The sequence below is a fragment of the Sceloporus undulatus genome, chromosome 2, assembly GCF_019175285.1.
Source record: "Sceloporus undulatus isolate JIND9_A2432 ecotype Alabama chromosome 2, SceUnd_v1.1, whole genome shotgun sequence".
NCBI lineage: Eukaryota > Metazoa > Chordata > Lepidosauria > Squamata > Phrynosomatidae > Sceloporus > Sceloporus undulatus.
Window position 1 is genome coordinate 39,990,531 of NC_056523.1, and position 19,633 is coordinate 40,010,163.

At 41.1% G+C, this 19,633-nt stretch overlaps 1 protein-coding gene across 5 annotated transcripts in view; it reads left to right on the forward strand.

Moving 5' to 3' along the window:
- CHL1 (cell adhesion molecule L1 like) overlaps nt 1–19,633 on the forward strand; it is a 313,645-nt gene that overhangs the window by 2,133 nt on the left and 291,879 nt on the right. The window lies entirely within an intron of this gene.

Consider the following 19,633-nt stretch of genomic DNA (forward strand, 5'->3'; position numbering starts at 1 on the left):
TGACAGAGAAGCGGGATACAAATTATATATATAACAAATTATATATCATAACAGATGGATGGATGGATGTTATGATTTCAGAGGGCGAGGAGGGCAGAAAGAGGGCTTTCTCACCTGGAGGGGGCCTGGCTCCGAAGAAGAGCTTTCCAGAGAGGGACTGAGGCTGCGTCCGCACTAGAGAAATAACCCGCTTTAGCTGCCGTGGCTCAGTGCTGTGCATTTCTGGGAACAAACTCCAGTTCTCAGGATTCCATAGCCTGGAGCTATGGCAGTGTCAAACCGGATTATTTCTGCAGTGTGAGGATGCAGCCCGAGAAGGAGGGAGAGGGCTGGTTTAGTTTCATTTTCCCCTGCCCTCCTAAGGGCTGTGGGGCAAAGGGGGAGACTCCCCTCAGGACCAGCTGCCTGTCTGGACTAGTTCAACGGCCGCCCTCCGCCTTCTTCCCTCGTCGCTTTGGCCCGGCTTTCCCTTTGGCGCTGTGGGGCTGGGCCCCTTGGCTTAGCTGGGCTCCCAAAGGTCTCTTTTTCTCTCTCTCAGCAATAAAGGCGCCCAAAAAGAGAGGGGGAGAGAGGCTGATGGTGGCGCCTGGTCCCCAGTGATAGGCATAGGCAGCATCCTCTTCTTGTTGGCTGCCTTCAAGTCCCTTCCACTTATAGATTTCCTGCATGGCAGGAGGTTGGACTGGATGGCCCTTGCGGTCTTTTTCAACTCTATCATTCTATGATTCTATGGTGACCCTATGGGAAACCTAGCCCCACCTGGAATATTGTGTCCAGTTCTGGGCACCACAATTCAAAAAGGACATTGAGAAACTGGAGCGTGTCCAAAGGAGGACGACTAAAATGGTGAAAGGTCTGGAAACCTTACCTTATGAGGAACGACTCAGGGAGCTGGGGATGTTTAGCCTGGAGAAGAGAAGGTTAAGAGGGGATATGATAGCCCTGTTTAAATATTTGAAAGGATGTCATATTGAGGAGGGAGCAAGTTTGTTTTCTGCTGCTCCAGAGAACAGGACCTGGAGCAATGGATGCAAGCTACAGGAAAAGAGATTCCACCTCAACATTAGGAGGAACTTCCTGACAGTAAGGGCTGTTCGACAGTGGAACAAACTCCCTCAAAGTGTAGTGGAGTCTCCTTCCTTAGAGGACTTTAAGCAGAGGCTGGATGGCCATCTTTCGGGGATGCTTTGATCTGGATTTCCTGCATGGTAGGGGCTTAGACTGGATGGCCCTTGTGGTCTCTTCCAACTCTATGATTCTATGATTCTAGCATGAAGTTTTCTTCAGAAGGGGGCAGGCCCATAGCAAGGCTGGGGCATCTGGAGTGCCCCCCTGGACCCCAGCCAAAGGGAGCCCCAAAGAGAATATAAGAAAAAAAATATAGGGCCCCCAAATGTCCTTTTTTCCCCAGGGCCCCTAAAGGCCTAGCTACGGGCCTGGAAGGGGGTTGCCTTCCTCTGAGGCTGAGAAGGTGTGACCTGACCAACCTCACCCAGAGGGTTTCATGGCTGAGCAGGGATTTGAACCTTTTGACACTCAAACCGCTGTGCTGGTCCTCTGATAGTGGCTTTTTTATTATTTTAACCCCCCCGCCCCTTCACCTTTCTGTTTTAAGACCACCATGATGTCTCAGAGTCCTTTTTTGCACTCAGTTGCATGGCCTCAGGTGTATTTTGTGGGGAGTGAATTACTGGGTAATGGCATGGATAAGGTGGAGGCTGTGTGTTGAAAAGATGAGGAGACTTTTTTCTGTTTCCCCGATGGAAGGAAACCTCTTTTGTGTCTCCTGCTTGCTGTCCAGAAGTGCAAGTCAATGGATTTGAGGAATGTTACAGTTTGGCTTTGGCTTTGATCAACAGACCTGGTTTTGCTCCGGACTCGTTTGACTGTGCAGAGATTGATTTTGGTTTGCAGTAAACCAAGATTTAATGCATTTAGTTTGTATCTGTGCTATCTGTTGCCTGTGGTTTTACATTTTAACCAAATCTTTGCTATGTATATATAAATACATTTAGGTTGAGTGTATGATATTGTTTTGTGAGTTGTTTAAATCACAACTATTAGCATTACATTCAGTGGTACATAGGGATAATGATTTATGAGTAACATTAGTTCAAAAAAGCATGACTAAGGATTTTGTATGGTGTGAAATGGGAGGAGGTCAATGGGGGGGGGTATGGCACCATGAGATACCGCACAGGGTGACACCAACCCTAGTGATGCCACTGGGTCCAGAATAAGTTCATGATGCATACATACCACTGAAATCCAGGTTGAAATGTAACTATCTATCTTAATATGCAAAGAGATCTTGTAGCACTTTTGATACTGAGAGATAGAAGTTGGCAGTATGAGCTTTCGTAAACTTGAGTCTCCTTCCTCAGATGGAGACTTGAGTTTTTCTACATTTGAGTCTGAGGAAATCAACCTATCTGAGGAAGTAGGCTCAAGTCTATGAAAGATCATACAGTGTGCTTGCCATATGTGGCTTTGAGATAATGCATACGGCATGCCTAGATGGACAAAATGGTGTGTGTGTTGCAGGTGCACACCACCATAGGAAAGAAAAGAATTTGAGTTTATGCATTTTTCCCATATGCGGGGAGGGGAGGAAGGGCCCACTGTACTGCCAACTTCAATCTTTCAGTTAGTCTCAAAGGTGCTGCAAGGTCCCTTTTCATACTGATTTTCCAGACTAATGTAACTATACATTTGATGTCTAGCTTAATTTAGAGGAGACCTTGAGTCCCTCCTCAAACCTGGACCTAACTCATCCAAAGTGGAGACTGCCCAATGACTGCTTGACAATCATTTCCCTTGATAAAGGTAAAGTGAATGGAATGAATTATAAAGCCAACTCTTAATCAAGTCAGCTCTATGAATTTTCAGATCATAGTTTAATCCCCTTTAAAGTTAGTCAAATATGTTCATAAAGTATCACAAAGACTTATAGAGGCAATCTCATAAACATAAGTATGTGTCTTTGTGCATACCAATCCAAGCCCCTGTGTCTTTGTGTGCCTCAGACCCCCAACCTGTTACTCTGAGTTGCAAATTCTAAAGTGACAGAGTCTGAAGGGAGATGTATCTGTGCTCTAGCAGACATGAGTGGAGTGCTCTTTCACATCATGGTATCCAGGGTAAGAATGCTAGGGTTGCAGACTGAATGGATCAGGGTCAGTATGCATGCCCCCATCACCTTCAAGTTTAAGACCTAAACAGTTTGAGCCCTTGTAAATTCTGGCAAATGCCTGGGCAAGACTTAAGCAACATTACTTTTGAATGTAATGTATCAATAGTTTCTTAACTGTCTTTTTGTATGTATCCTTATAATAGTAGGGTTGCCATAAGTCAGGACCTCTAAACTGGGACAAATGTAGGACAACATTTTCAAATGTAAGACACTTTTATAAAAATGGAGGACATGAAAAATTGCTGGTTTCTTTTTTAAAAAATATAGGATTAAACAGAAAGGAGGGTTAAATAAGGGGGTTTGAGAAAGGGGGCTATAGAAGGAGGGCTAGATGGGGTACCTAGAGGGGATTAGGGTTAGATAAAGAGGAGTAAGAGGGGTTAGAGAGGGGCTTAGAAGAGACTTAAATAAGGAACTTAGAGGGGGGTTAGATGGGCTTAAATTCTAAAGCACCAGAGTTGTTCTCTCTGCAGGGCTCTCAGACTACATACACACTGCAGAAATAACCCAGTCTGACAGTACTTTAACTGTCCTGGATCAATGCTATGGAATTCTAGGAAATGTAGTTTGTTGTGGCTCCAGAGCAGAGCTCTGCTTGTTCAGTGCCAGGAGCTGATTTGCCTGTGTAATTTGGCTGTTAATTTCACAAACCGCTCGGATTCCCAGTGATTGGATGGTATATAAATAAATCCTATTATTATTATTATTATTATTATTATTATTATTATTATTAAATAAGGTGGTTAGAGCAGTGGCTCCCAAACTGTGTCCTTTAAGAGATTTGGACTTCAACTCCAAGAAGCCTCAGACATGTTACTCAATAGTCTGAGATTCTGGGAGCTGAAGTCCAAAATTCCTTCAAGAGCACAGTTTGGGGATCACTGGGTTAGAGAGAGGGGGGAGTAGATAGAGAGGGGTTGGAGGGGAGTTTAGATGGAGAGAAGGAGGTAGATAGAAGGGGGTTAGAGAGGGCTCAGTTAAAGTGGGGTAACAGGGGGAGAGGGAGTCAGAGAGAGGGTTAGAGAGGAGAGGGGTGTGTGTTTGGGGGGCCTTGGGGAGGGGGCTTCCAATGTCCGATGGGGGCGATCCTGGGGGGAGCCTGGGGCCCAGGAGGGGCCTGGAAGGTGCCCTCTTGCCTCTCCCGGGTGCCAGCCCCTTCCTCCTCTTCTGAGCCTAAATGCTGAGGCTCTTCCTCTCCGATGGCTGGGTCCCTGAGGCGCCCCTCCCCTTTAGTGAGGCAGCTCTCCTGGTGCTTCAGAGCCCCTTCCTTGCAAGAGCAGGAGGAGGAGGAGAAGGGCTAGGGGGCAGGGGTTCCAGGAAAGGGCCCTTTCGTTCCCCAGGCTGGGCTGCCCCAGAGGCCAGGGCCCTTTCCTCCCCTCTCCCAGCGGCCTGCCTGGACGGGTGGGGGCCACTGCTGCTGCCGACCTGCCTGGCCCTGCTCCTCCTCCTCGCACCTTGTTGCCCTGTCTGACTAAGCCTGCTCCTTGAGAGGGCTGGCCAGTAGGGGCAAGGCAGAGCAGCAGAGCCCTCCCCTGCCAGCTCCAGCCGATCACAATATAGGGATGCAGCAGGGCCAGGAGCCGGGCAGCCACCCAAGGGCATGACGTGACCGGGAACGCCCCCTAGAAATTGGGCGAGTCACACCTCCCACCGGGTTATGGCAAGCCTATATAATAGGAATGCTTCCGTAAGTACATTCTGAATTGAGTCTTAAGTAAAAGTGATTTTATACAATACAGCAATGCAAGGGTGGTGGAGATTGGACTTTAAAGCCCGTGATCCCTTACACTTGTCTATGCTGGCTAGGCTTGATGAGATTTGGAATCGTCTCCTGCATCTCCACTGAAGGTTTGTCATATGTTTACATCAGAGCTTAGAAAAGGTACATTTTTGGACTGTATCTCCCACAATCCCCCAACAAGCATGATCATTGGTCATGGTAGGGTGTGTGTGTTCATAAGCTGTAGTTCAAAATTAGTTTTACAAACTCTGCATTATGCATAATGTGTACATGTGTATGTGTCCAATAAATTATACACAAACACCCCCCCCCCTTATAAATGATTTTATTATGTTTTAAATATCTTTATAAATCTGATTTTAACATTTAAAAAAACCTGGAATTTTGGTCCAATTGTTTGTTAACTTTTGTATTAATGGGTTTTTGTTGTATTTTGTTTTAAATGGTTGCCAGCTGCCTTAAATTCTCTACTGGGAAAAAGACAGGATATAAATTAATTAAATAAATAGTACTATATATACTGTTGACAAACTTTGAGAAGTTCAGCACGCGCATGCTCATGCACACACACACACAATTTTCATGGACTTCATGATAGCATATAATGGAGCTGTTACACATGTTCTTTTTTTCTTTTCTGTCTTCTCATGGATACTAATAAAATATTTCTGCAGGCATGTGTTCAGATTCTGTTTTGCCTAAATATGTGAGGATGAAGGCCCACTAGCCCCAGACTTTATACTGTTCTCTACATATAGAAGATGACTTGAAAGTAAAACTCCCCTCTATCAATCGAAGGTCTCTATATGATTTGAAAATCTTCCAAGGCCCAGAAGTCATGTGTAGAGACTCTGCTCTCCTATTGAACCATCATGTATAGAGGACAACAGAAAAATGGAACTGTAAGGCAAAGCTAGTGGCACTTATGTTTATCACACTATACTCTTATAGTGCTACTATTCCACTTTGACTGCTCTAGCTGCCTCATGTTGCATTCTGGTATTGGCAGTTTTAAGGAGGGGTATTTAGAATTCTCAGGCAGAGAAATACCCCTCCTTAAAACTGCAAATCCCAGAATGCAACAGGAGGCAGCTAGAGCAGTCAAAGTGGAATAGTAGCACTATAAGAGTATAGTGTGATAAACACCACTGTAAGGCAAACACAAACACACATACATACACACACACTCTCTCTTATTTATTATACTTAGGCTGTGTTCCTACTATGATTTAAAACGAATTGCTGATTGGGTTATATGACCATCGTTCCCATTTGAAACCGGTTCCGATCCTACTGTGATCAGTTTCAATTACGATGAAGTAAGACAAATGCAAAAATAAAAAATAAAATAAAAAAACCCTGCTCTTTCCTAACACTAGTTCTTTAGCAGTTCTTTTGAAAAGAATCTATTCCGAAGTGTGTTCAACAAGTGGGAATGACTGGTCTGAATCACATCATTCTGGAAGGGAAGGACTAATGGCAGAGGGGTGTTTACCATTCCTCCTCAGTTTTTGGTAGATCCACCATCACCACCCTTGATTCATTGATTTTGCAAGTACTTGCAATTACTTGGGCGATCCGACAACAGCTCTTAGTGAGACTGGTAGTTGCAAAATTTATGAACTGAATCTTCTATCAATTTATTTTAATATATATATATATAGTGCCCAAGCCGAGTTGCCCAGCTTCCTCTTACGTCACTGATGACACACAGATAATTGACATGCATTTTGAAGCAGTGCAAACTAGTGGGGTTGACAATCATGCCAAAAAAGAAGCGATTACAAGGGGATAATGAAAAGATCCACTTTTATAGTGGGAACAGTGGACCTTTGGGAACTGATTTACCAATACAGAGTGAAGACAAATCCCAAACCGGTTTAAATGTAAGTAGGAATGAGCCCTAAGAATCTAAAAGAATTCTTCACAGTGGGAGAATATACAGCAGATGAAACTCAGTGTGAGCAAACAAAATAATGCATATTGAGTCAAAAATCCTTGCAGCTTGCAACTGTTGTTGTGTGCCTTTAAGTAATTTTTGACTTATGGTTAGATTTCTGACTTATAGGTTTGCCTAGCAAGATTTGTTCACTAAGGCCAAGTGAGTGTGACTTGAGTAAGGTCATCCAACTAGTTTCCAGGGCTGAGTGGGGATTTTAACCTTGAGCTCTGGAGTCATAGTCCAATGCTCCAACCACTACACTATGCTGGCTCTTGCAGTTCAACTATACACTGATATCTGAACTGGAGGTAGCCAACTAAGAAAAGGTTCTTATACTGTGATACATAGCACAATGAAATGCTAACCAAGTATATAACTGTTGTTAAAAAGTGTGTGTGGTGGTTCTATGTTGGGCATAATTAGAAAGGAAACAGGCAATAAGATGTTGCTGACATTTATACCCCACCTGTCCCCAAAATTGTAACTCATGAATAAAATAAGTAAAACTACCAGTATCACTGTCTTTTGAAAATCAGTAGGGCAACCACATCTGGAATGTCATGTACCTGGTGACTGTATTGGTATTTTAGAATGCAAAAAGCACAGAAAGGGGCAATCAAAATGATCATAGAGGTGCACAGAATTATGCATGGTGTATAGTTGTAGAAAGTAGATACAAAGAAGCTTTTCTTTCTTCCTCATAAAAGTAGAAAGAAGATGAGTAGAAGTTTCATATAAAAGGAAACATTTCATACAGTGCATAGTTAAACTGTGGGATTAGTTGCCACAAGATGTAGTTACAGCATTAAAAAGGGAATGGATAAATTCATGGGGTGTCGGGCATTATATTACCTCCAGCTTCAGAGACAGTATGTCTCTACATATCAACTCTTAGGAAGCGTGAGCTGGAGGATACTATTACGTTCATGTCCTGTCAGTGATTTTCTAGTAGGTAACTGACTGTCTGCTGTGTCAACACTATCTTGCACTGGACAGATGGTCTGATCCAGTATGATTCTTCATATAATAGGGATAATGTTTTTAATATTCTGGTCAGGCTTCCAGATAAACTCCTCCCACACATTTCACTAGCCAACACCACAATATTTTTTAAACAGTTTAACATTTTATTTTAATTAGTTTTGTTCTATTACAGGGAAGGAAGTGTTCAGTCCTTTTTTAAAGTCTTTTTTCTTAGGACTGACATCAAGGATACTTTTCATGTTCTCTGAATTCTACAGGAGTGAAGCCAGTGGTTGGCTATAAAATTAATGCATTAAAATGGATCAAGACAATTTTTTCCTAACTGAAAAATATGAAGTTAACATGCTGTGGATGTTGAGCCTTTGTAAAGGAAAAAGGAATGCTGTTTTCAGTTTCTGATGTTGTGTGCCTTCAAGTCATTTCCAACTGTGGCGACCATAAGGCAAACTTGTCATGGCATTTTCTTGGCAAGTTTCTTCATAGGGGGTCTGCTATTATCATCCTTAGAGGCTGAGTGTAACTTGCCAACGGTCAGCCAGTGAGTAGAGAATACCAGGCACTATACAACAGATGGGCAAATAGAAGTGGGTTGATTGGGATGCAGTCATCTTCACCATTACTACCATCATTATCATCATCTATATTTTACTGTTCTCCTCCAAGAAAGAAGCAAGAGCATAGGAATGTTATGGAAACCAGATGGATGTGATAGGAGCCAAATAAGATTAGAGGACCATAATGTAAATAACATATCACTTGAGCCAACATAGGTAAGTGAAGAAAGGCATGGGATCTGATGGAGACAGAGAAGGCTAAGTTGCAGAAGTTACCTGCTCTGAGATAAAAGGGATAGATATAAACTGTTCCTTTCAGGCCTGCAGCGAACTGGAAACGTGTCCATCTTAATTCCTGTGACATCTGTGACACCACTAACTGGATCACCCTGATGTCACACAATAAGCGGCATCTGCTTAAATGTCTAAGGAGAAGGTGGGGGCAAGAGAGGAACAAAGACACTGAGTACCTCAGGCCAGAATTGTACAGAACTTTCTGGGTTACAAAGAAACCAGAAGATCATCCCAGGATGAAAAAAACAACAACAATAAAATAGGAAGTATGCCCACTCCACCCGTCTGCTTGGAAATCTTTCTTAAACGTTGTGTTTTTGGAGGAAGATGCTTTCTTAATAAAAGGGAGAAGAAAAACCCCAAGGAATTGTGATAGAAGGGTTTAACTTTTACCTGCATTATGTGTTGAATGCAAAACCATGAAGAATGAAAAAGTATATGAGTGTGAACTTTAATGGGGGTTAATGGCAGAGTATTTAATGAGTGTTAATGGGCAAATATTAATGGTATTGTCCTTACTGTGTATTTCCAAGTATCCTTTTATGTTGGCCATTATTTTTCTAATGCTCTCCATGCCATTAGAGAAGAAATGAGTGGAGAATGAGTGCTTATATTAGGGATGAGTGAGGAATTGCCAGAGATGCCAAAACTGGTAGCTTCATTCATCTAAGTCCAGGGCTTAACTCCATTAGATTTAAAATACCCAGGGGGAAGTCTTGTCCCATTTTATATATCTGCTTTTTAGTTTCCAGTTTTGACAAGTATTGCCATCACCTGCCCACCTGGGGCTGGCACAATGCATCCTTTACTAACTGCAAACTGGTTAGATTCTGACATCTGATAAACCATATAAAGATGGAATATGTTTACTAGCGTAAGGCATCTTCAACCAGGTAGAGAAGATTCACATCACTTTGCATGTAGGTTGTAAACTATCTATGTGGCTTACTTTACTGTATTGAAAACTAAGTTGTTCTGGTAGCCTGGGATCGAATTTATGTTAATAGTTACGTGATTTGGCTCTGTATAAAGTTTTATTTTATTTTGTGCCATGTTTCTTTCAGATGTTTTTCACACCTCTAGGTTAAATAATAGTTGCTTAATTCATATTCTGGGCTCTGGCATGCATTTCACCTCTCACGCACTCTTAGGAACCATTTTCCAGTTCTCTAGCTGGTGGAGTCATGCCTGGGTCTAAGGGAGGGGATGAAGGAAACAAGCTGAAACGTGTTAAACAACATCTAGGGAGCTTTTAACTGGAAGTAGAGCCTTCTTTTTCCTTAGGAAGAATCACAGCTGCATGGATTCTGCTATACTCAGAAGTAAGAACAGAGCTTTTTAAATGTTACTGCAACTCCTAACATGATCTAGTCAATATGTGCCAACATTAACTTTCCAAGCTCTGAGAAAGATAGTTGGAAAAAGAAAGAATGGCAAGAGGCACCACAATCAGTTCCACAGCAAGGATTTCAAATGGCTTCTCAGAGCAGTTAGGATGAAGCCTTATCAGTTTCCTCATTGCTGTTCACTTCCAGTGTACCTTTTCTCTGGGCACATTGGAAGTGTCTCTGAGGTTTTATCTTCTTAATTACTTTACCTATAACTACTTGTCACTCATCTTGATTATTATGATTCCTGGCATGCAGTGATATTTTATACCTATGCAATACCCATTTGCAATATCAATTTGCAATATTTTAGAAATGTACAAGATATTTTAATATGTAGAAACCCTTGTTCCCATCTTCTTCTCACTCATCACTTGTAGATGATAACTTGCTATTGATGCCACACTTCATCTTTAGCTTGTTGTGGCTACAGGCACTGCATTTACAGAAGCAAGAGAGATAGATGACTCACATACCCTACTTTCACACCTACTTGTAGCTTCCAGTATGAAGCTGGTGAATATCCTCCATGGAACTCCAATTTAGGTAAGAGAAATAAATTTGAAAACAGTGAGTAGGAATCATTCATACTTCCCATTATCTCCTGGAAGTTCAGAAGTCTCAAATTGTTTCTGTGGGATGGAAAGAAGTACTTCAGTGGTTGCATAGCAACCATGGCATTTGCTTCCCATGGCATTTCTGGAGATCTAATACAATGTTCATATAACAGCTTATTTAAGTTAATGCATCTGCTGTCAAATGCACTGGAATGGCAAAGAGATGAGGAAGGAGGTCCTCAGATCCAAAACTCACTTTCTACTGTAAACTGAAACAATGGCCTTTGACATATCTCTCTTATTTACAACTCATAAAATAATAAAGGAGATTTACTATACAGGGTAACTGTGAGGGATTGAAAATAATGTATATGAAATCTTTGAATTAGAAGCATAATCTAAATGCTGACAAAGGGCAACAGTTTGTTTGCTGTGAGACTGTGCATATATGATTATGATAATGGGTTGTCTCTTTATCTGGATAATACAGCTGAGGGGTATTGTGTTGGTTTTCAATTGAATTTATTGGAAGTCAGCATCATGAATGAGTAACAGAGATCACAAGAAACAATTGCCCCATGAGGATGCCCATTTGGGCAGAGGTGTGAAAAGTTTGAGATGCTTCCAAATGAGAGTTTATAAAAACTTCAGGTGCTATCAGGGACAGAGGCACCTGCCTCATCTAAGGAGAAGCTTGGTTGCAGGCTGGGCACAGACATCCAGATTCCCCTAATGAACATGAAAGACCCAGAACTCCATCTGTATTGTCAGTAGAATAGGGACGGGTTTTTTAAATCTTTGGCTCAATATGACCTAGGCTGTTAATAATTTTGTAACTAGTCTGAAGTAATGACTGAAGGAAGGTGCTTTCATGTAAAGATACCCTTATGCTATTGTAGCATGTTTGCTTAGAATGGAATCTTTTTTTTTTAAAGATCTCTTCTTTCCCACAATCTATTCATGTGGTTTTGTTCAATGTGTGTGTGTGTGTGTGTGTGCGCGCGCGCATATGCTTCTAGAAGTCTCAACTCCCAAAGGAGGAGAGTGCTCTGAAGAGTCAGAGGTGGAGAAGTACAAGTTGATCCCATTAGTAACTTCTCACTGACTTACTGAGTCATGTGCATTAAATCAGTGAGTGGTGAGACCTAGATGATCTTCAGCGCTCCTCCTTCTACTCAGGAATGGATTGGGAACCATTACAGTGATGATGAAGGTGATGATAGGAAATGAATTTATAATCTATGATAGCATTTGCATTCTTTGCTTAAATAGCACGCTCTCTCTAAACTGAAGTAATATTTGAAGTTGTACTGCTGGGACTATATACTTGATTTTTTATTTTAATATGCTGCGATCTGCCCTAGCTGAAGATCTACTGTTTTCTTAAACTCATGCGTGCACAAGTGCGTGTGCACACAGGCACGCATGCACACACACACACAAAATGCCTGATCCTAGTCCAATAGTGAAATTCAGAACCTCCCACCACAATCCTTATGAATTCATCAAGGAGTTAGATAAAGCTTGAAATTAAGGTTCCCTCCATAATTTCCCAACTCCCTAGTGAGTTCTTGAACCCTGCTCAGTTGACCTCTTTTTATCCCAAACTTATTCTATCAAGTTGAGCAAGATCTTGCTTTATTGTGTTTGCATATATTCCAGCCTGTTATAGAGGATCTCCATGCTTGAGGAAGATAATTAGATTTTGTTTAAGTAATGCAACAAATGAAGGGCAGGAGGCTTTTGGAATAGACAAACATCTTGTTTCAGTTTGGACACATCAATCCACAGCCAGTGTTTCGTCTTTGCATGCTGCTTCTGAAAGAAAGATGTTTCCTTCTACATTTTTAACTTTTTACTTCACGACTGCACTTTATCATAGAGATTTATACAAATTTCTGTCTCTTTTGTTTCCACTTCGGTCGGTCAAGCACCCTTACTTTGAGGAATCTGATAATTTAGTATGATCAGAGGAGGCTCTAAAATGGGCAGAATATCTTTGCTATTGCTAAAAATAATTTTCATGGCATAGTATTTTTCTATAGGCACTTGAAGCATCTTCATTCCATAGAAAACAAATTCCAAAATAAATTTTCAGCCACTGAGAAACCCACAAAATTTCCATCCAATTAGATGTCAGACAGCCTATTAATTGACTAGTAATGATGTACAGTGCACCTGCATCATACGTGGGTGTGTTTTATGTGGCTTTTAGCGTATGATGAAAGCCACGCAGGGAGAAGGGGCAGATCGGGCACACACTGCCACGCCATCGCATGCACAAGCCCCATTCATTTAAATGGGGCTCAAGCATAGGTGGTATTTGCTTTATGAGGGGGAGTCCAGAACAGATCCACCATGTAAAGTAAGGGTGCACTGTACTGAGAATCATTTCCAACAGAAGAGGAAGCTAGGCAAAGAGGGCTGGGTATATAACATTAGTGTCCTCTGAGGTGGACAAGCCACCATCTCCCTCACCCCAAATAAACAAATGCACCAATTTCTCCATAATCTATAAAAAAAAATTCTGTTGAAGATATGGTGGAAGTATGGGTGCACTTGTGGCTCTAAGATAATCACACAGGGGTTTGCTGTGGCTAAAAGTGGCTAAACGATTCCCAATGTGGGTTTTTTTTCCATTTTTGTCAAAAATGGGAACTTCTGTTATTGGAGAAATGGCTGCTCCGCGAACACTTTGATGATGAGAGAGGAGCGGGACGCCTCAACGATGATTAAATCACGGGAGGCAAGCATGATTGGCTATCACACCTGTGCACTTTGGGAATGACTTAGCCACATTTTATCCACAGTAAGCCTCTCTGTGATAATTACCCTCTTCTCTGCAGCTGCAGAAAACAAGCTTTTCAGACAACACCCCACTTTTCAGCTGTTTTTCAAATGTGATAGTTTCTGTCTTTTTCTGCCTTTGTCTTCATCTTACTTTGGTTGCTGCAAATGCTGCTCACATTCAAGTTAGCATAAGGGAAAGGATATGAGTGGGCAGTTTGAGCTCATTATGATCAGACAAAAGCAAACCACTGCAGCCTTTCTTAACTACTGTTTTTTGATCACACATTGAAGTTCCTTGGCCACATGAATAACAATTTTCATTTGTAAAATGTTGGTGGCTAAGCTAATCCAGGACTATTCTCAATCCATCACCTTGCCTAATGATAGGGCTAGACTTCCTGGTTTTCCCATAGCTGCTAGAGCTTTCCTTTAAATTACAAGTGAAGTAAAACAACTTAGGTCAAGTATGAAGTCGAATGCTTTCATGGCTGGCATCCATAGTTTTTTGTGGGTTTTTCAGGCTATGTAGCCATGTTCTAGAAGAGTTCCTTCCTAACGTTTCACCAGCATTGGTGGCTGGCATTTTCAGAGAATGCTTGTCTGGAAAAATTGAGTGTATATATACTGTGTGAGCCTGGGAATGCAGGAGTGATTTGCATGTGTATTGTTCTGTGTTGATGGCTGGCCTCAGGCTGGGAGGCTAATGCAAAAGAGGATTAGTGTCTGCTAATTGTTGATCATTATCTGCTGGGAAAGCCCCTGACTCTGAATGGTTTCCCATTTGCATTTGCTGAGTCCTTATTTTGCTGTTCCTCAGGACTGGTAGCCAAATTTTGTTCACTTTAAGGGTTTCTTCTTTGTGGTTGAAATGGTCCAGGTGTTTGTGGATTTCAGTGGCTTCCCTGTGCATCCTGACATGGTAGTGGTTGACATGGTCCAGAATTTCAGTGTTTTCAAACAGTATTTTATGTTCAGGATGGTTAGTGGCATGTTCTGCTACTGCTAATTTTTCTGGCTGACCCAGTCTGCAGTGTCTCTTGTGTTCCTTGATTCTTGTTTGCACACTGTGTTTGGTGGTCCCTATGTAGACTTGTCCGCAGCTGCATGGTATATGGTAATTAAGCCAAGTAATTCAGATTGCCCAAACTCTCTCTCACACTCTTTCTCTAAATCTCTCTCTTTCTAATATTTGGTTTGGGGCAAATAGATTTCCCAAGTTTTAAATGCCTATTGGAGAACCAGAACATCTGTTCTTGATGGTATATGACTTGAAGGAAGCTGTCAAATGGCCACCTGTCAGACATCATCTATTACTGCTACAGCTAGAGGCTGTCACTGAACTTTGTATTTACTTGGTTCAGAAATGAATTTCACTCACTAAAACGTAGTGCTAAAACGTAGTGCCATTTAATAACAGAGTCTTCTCTGGTCTAATAGGAAAGCCAGGTTTCTATGAGTAAAGAAGCAAAGAATCATAGGACCAGTAGCGTCCTTGCCTGGGGTGTCACCTGGTGTGTGGGGGGGCATGGCTTCTGGGGGTCCTCTCAGAACACTGAGCAGGACATGCAAATTAGGACATCCCCCCTGCCCCGGTGTACCACCAAACTAGGTGAAACACCACGCTGCTGCTGCTGATGCACAGAACATGGAGTTTGAAAGCCCATCTAACTAGGAATGTCAGATGTCCATAAAACTTTGTTCCAAGGTTTCTTGTAACTTCATGAAGGTGAACTTTTTTAAAAAAAGTTTTTTAAAAAATAAAAAGAATATTTTGGGGAGGGAAGGGGAGGGCTTTGAATGTGAGTAGGACTGAAGTTGAACATTGGTTGAGGTCCATGATATTTGTCTCAGTTCTTCTTGTAGCAATTTTAGCAAAAATGAATACATATTGGTATCACCTACTCATTATGCAAACATGTTAGATTAATTCTATAAAAAATGAGTGGTTTTTTTTAAATGACAAGATATCATTGTATTTGTACTGCACTTTATTCTATTTTATTCATAAATGGAAGAGCATCTTCTGTGTCAGCCATGACAATAATTTTAGTGAATTTATCAAGAAAGAAATAGTGGCATTCTTTATGATAGGCTGAAACAAGAAAATTAGAATAGTGTACATTCAATGATGTGCCTTTTGATTATAGTTTTGTATTTAACACAGTAGCTGTCAGTCAGAGGAATGCAGTTATTACAGGCATTTAGCATGTGCTATGTTTATAATTAAGCTTCATGAGTGAAAACATAATAGCCCAGCTATTTATTGCAGAAAGCCCTGAGATAAGTATCTCTATAAATAAAAGATTATTTGCAAGCATTTCATGTTTATTTAGAGAAGTCTGAACTGCAGCCATCTTGTTAGTCACTTGTTTTTAATGAATCACCACGTAGTTTTAAGATAAAATCCAGGATTTTGTGAGTGCTACGTATAACAGGAAACTAACCTACCTTCCTTCTTTCCTTCCTTCCTTTTTATTTCCCTGCTGGAAGAGGACATAAGCTATCACAAATAATGCTAATTACTCCAGTTTATCTTGTATGTGTTACATTGATGTAGTTAAATATTTTTTCTCATTAGCAACATTTTAAAGAATCATGATTTAACATCTCACAGTCATCAAAAGAGCATCTAAAAAGTTTATCTTCTGAGAGGAAATGTGTTATTATGTTACAGGAAGTTACTATGGTTTCCCAAGGAATAAAATGCATTTGGGATTCCTTTACAAGGTGCTTCAGACCTTGATGAATGACTTGAATTGATCACCAAGGAGTGACACTGGAACTATTGGTTGCTTAGCAACCCAATGCAGTTCTGCAATTTTGGGTGTATTTTTTCAACAGACAAAAAAACCCTGTTTTTACTAGGAAACAGTTTTGTTAGTGCAACCCTTCCTTCCTAGAAATTGGGATGATACATTGCCCAAAGGGATACTGTACCACGGTTCTTTATAGAAATTATTTGAAGGGGAGAGACTGATAACTGTTAACTTGAAAATCAGAACAATTTGAAGCCTTTCAGATGTTTCTAGTGCTTTATAATAAATCATAATTGCATATTTGTCCTTTCTAAGTCAGACATCAATGGAAAGACAAGTAGCAGGGGGAGAAATAATCCCACTGGAGGGATTCATCCCCTCGGTGCTTTTGAAATAGTTTGTTCATGCTGTCTTGAAGTGTGAGGTCCTGCTAGGTCATGTTGAGTTACATCATGTTTCATTATGAGTAAATGGAACATAACATGGAGCATGCCGTTCAATGATTGCCCAAATTATAGCAGGGCAGATTGGCACAGCTTGGGGTTTATAGAACTTGGGACCTTAGCTGGATGGTCTCAAGGGCTGAAAGTGATTTCATGAATGGCTCATGTTTTCTATTGTCTTTTTCCCGAGAAATAATAAACATCTCAACTCTGTAGCAAAGCTGACATAAAATAAAAGATGGAGTGTAAGGTGACCCATAGAATTTCAAAACAATTCTGAAATAAGATTTGTTTAGAAAAATATATACCTTTACAGTCTGGCAAAACAAAGATAATACAGCATATGAAATGATTACAGTCCATTGCTATAGTTTGATGGGATAAATATTCCAAATGAGTCTATCCACATCTCTTCATTATACCACACTCTATCACTAGTTTCAGATAAAAATTCTATTACTTTCAGCTGGAGGACCGTCTTTGTAAAAGGGCCAAAACATGGCCTTAATTTATAGATCAATGATGCAACTGAGTCATGAAAAACGATATCAGCAATATAGAATAATACTTTATTTTTTGTATGTCTTGAGGGAAAACACAGAGATACATGTTTGGATGTGTATCCATTTTGTTAATAGTTTCTATTATAATTTGATAAATTAACTTTGAAAATTCAGTAAATGAACCTGTATTTTCCATGCCAAGTATTGCTAATGCGAAACATAGAAGCCAGTAAATACCGGTTTCTTCAGTTAAGGTAAATGGACCATGAAACCATAACCGTCAGAACTACTGTGTCCACAATAGATAACAGTGTATCAAATATTGGAGAGTAATTTAACACCTCAGGATGGAGAGATTACTGCTCGTCCCTGCTGTTTTATTCAAGGCCAAGGAAGGTTTAAAGATGCTTTCTTAGCTACTGTATAGTCATCATTTGAAGATAGGTGACAGCTTGGACTAGTTTCAGGATTGTGAATTACAGTGTTCAGTTGATATACTCCCCTAAAAATTCTGGAAAAAAAATATTCAAATGTAACAAGGGTGTTATATACTATTGCATTTAGTGTGTGTGTACGTGCCTTCAAGTTGCCTGTCAATGTATGGAGACCTCATGAATTTAATATGTTTTTCTTGGGCAAGGAATACCCTGAGGTAGTTTTGCCAGTTTCTTCCTGTGACATATTGGCCCTCTCCAAACGGGCCTTTGCGGCACCCCCATCACGTGCTAGGGGTTGACCGAGGGTGCACTGCCCATACTGGCCTCACCCCAGCACGTGACGAGGGCGTCACCATTTTGACGTGATGGACGCTTAGTGTCCACACGTCATGCCCCCATAAGTACATCATGAGTGTGCCATTGGCGCACTGCAATGTCCTTATGGTGCCGCAAGAAGAACCCGCTTTTTAAGGGTTCTTTTTGCTGCGCGAGGGAGCCGCACAGTTTGTCTGCTGTGGCTCCCTCGCACAGCAAAAGAAGGCGGGGCAGACCGCCCTTTTTGGGCGGCCTGTATCCCGCCAGAGTCTACAGTACCAGGTCTTCATTGGCAGTCACCCACCCAAGTAATAATCAGGGCTGACCCTGCTTACCTTCCAAGATCAGATGGAATCTGGCATCATTAAAATATTTAGGCCCATGTTGCTTTTGGTATACGAAAGAGATTTCTCTTAATATGTGTGTGTTTGTTTGTGTGTTCACATACACATGGACACTGATCTACACTTGTGTTGTTGACTATTTTGACATTGCATGGTGACCAAGGAATACTTTCTTGCTTTTAAAGTGAGAGATTCACACCACACACAGCTGCAAATCAGTGTAGACTAAAGTTAAAGGTACATGTTTCCCCTTGACATGAATTTCTAGTCATAACCAACTGTAGGGGACAGTGTGTTGGCAAGGGGAAAGCCACCTATCCGTGCAATCTGTGGACAGGTCTACAGCCCAAACAATATTGTAACAGAGTTCAAAAACAAAAACACCCAGCTATTGGTATTGCCAATACAATGACCCACTTTTCACACACAAAGAGATGATTCACAGGTGTAGTTGATTCATCCAAAGTTCTGGAGGCTTTATCTTCAGTTGTGTTGTGTACAGTATAATACAATATTTACACACATTGACTTCTCATCAACATCTTCCATTGCACCAAACAACTCTCCAGCTCCCCAAACAAACCCAACTAACCCACATGTGACCAGTCTCTTGGTCCACCTATATAGCAGGTTGGCTCAGAGTCATTATTCAGTGGCACATAGCATGATGCAACCTTGCTGTAACTTTGCCTAATGCCAAATGCTCAGCAGTCTGTGGCTGTCACATAGAATATGTATCATTTCATGTCACCAATTACGCAAAATATTTGTCTGTTGTTAAAGACACAATTACTCCAACACAGTGCTCATCTCCGTTCCTAAGCTTAAGAGACAGTGTTGTTTGAAGATGACTCTGATCATGTGACTAGCATGACTGCATGGAACACTGTTACCTTCCCACTGAAGTGGTACCTATTTATCTACTTGCACTTTTACATGCTTTCAAACTGCTAGGTTGGTAGAAGCTGGGACTAGTGAGGGAAGCTCACTTTGTCACATGGCGGTTGGGTCTTGAACTGCCGATCTTACAATCATCAGAATTGGTGTTTTAACCACTAAGCCACCACCTCCCTGTTTTTGCAAGTATTATCAATTTTACATATTTATTCTAATTGATATCCCACAGTCCTCCCAGAATAAGACCTAAAGTAGCTAAACACTAAATCAAAACCATCACAAATAAAAATGAACAAATACAAGTACAGTGGCCCTTGGCATTCACTGTGGTTTGGTTCCAGAACCCCTCATTGATAAAAAATAAAATCTGTAGATGTTTAAGTCCCATTATATAAAGGGGTGTGGTAAATGTCAAGGAAAAAAAAGCAACATGGGATATACATAAATGAAATAAAACATGTATGTGAGAGTCAAGGTGACTCAGCAGAAGCCAAT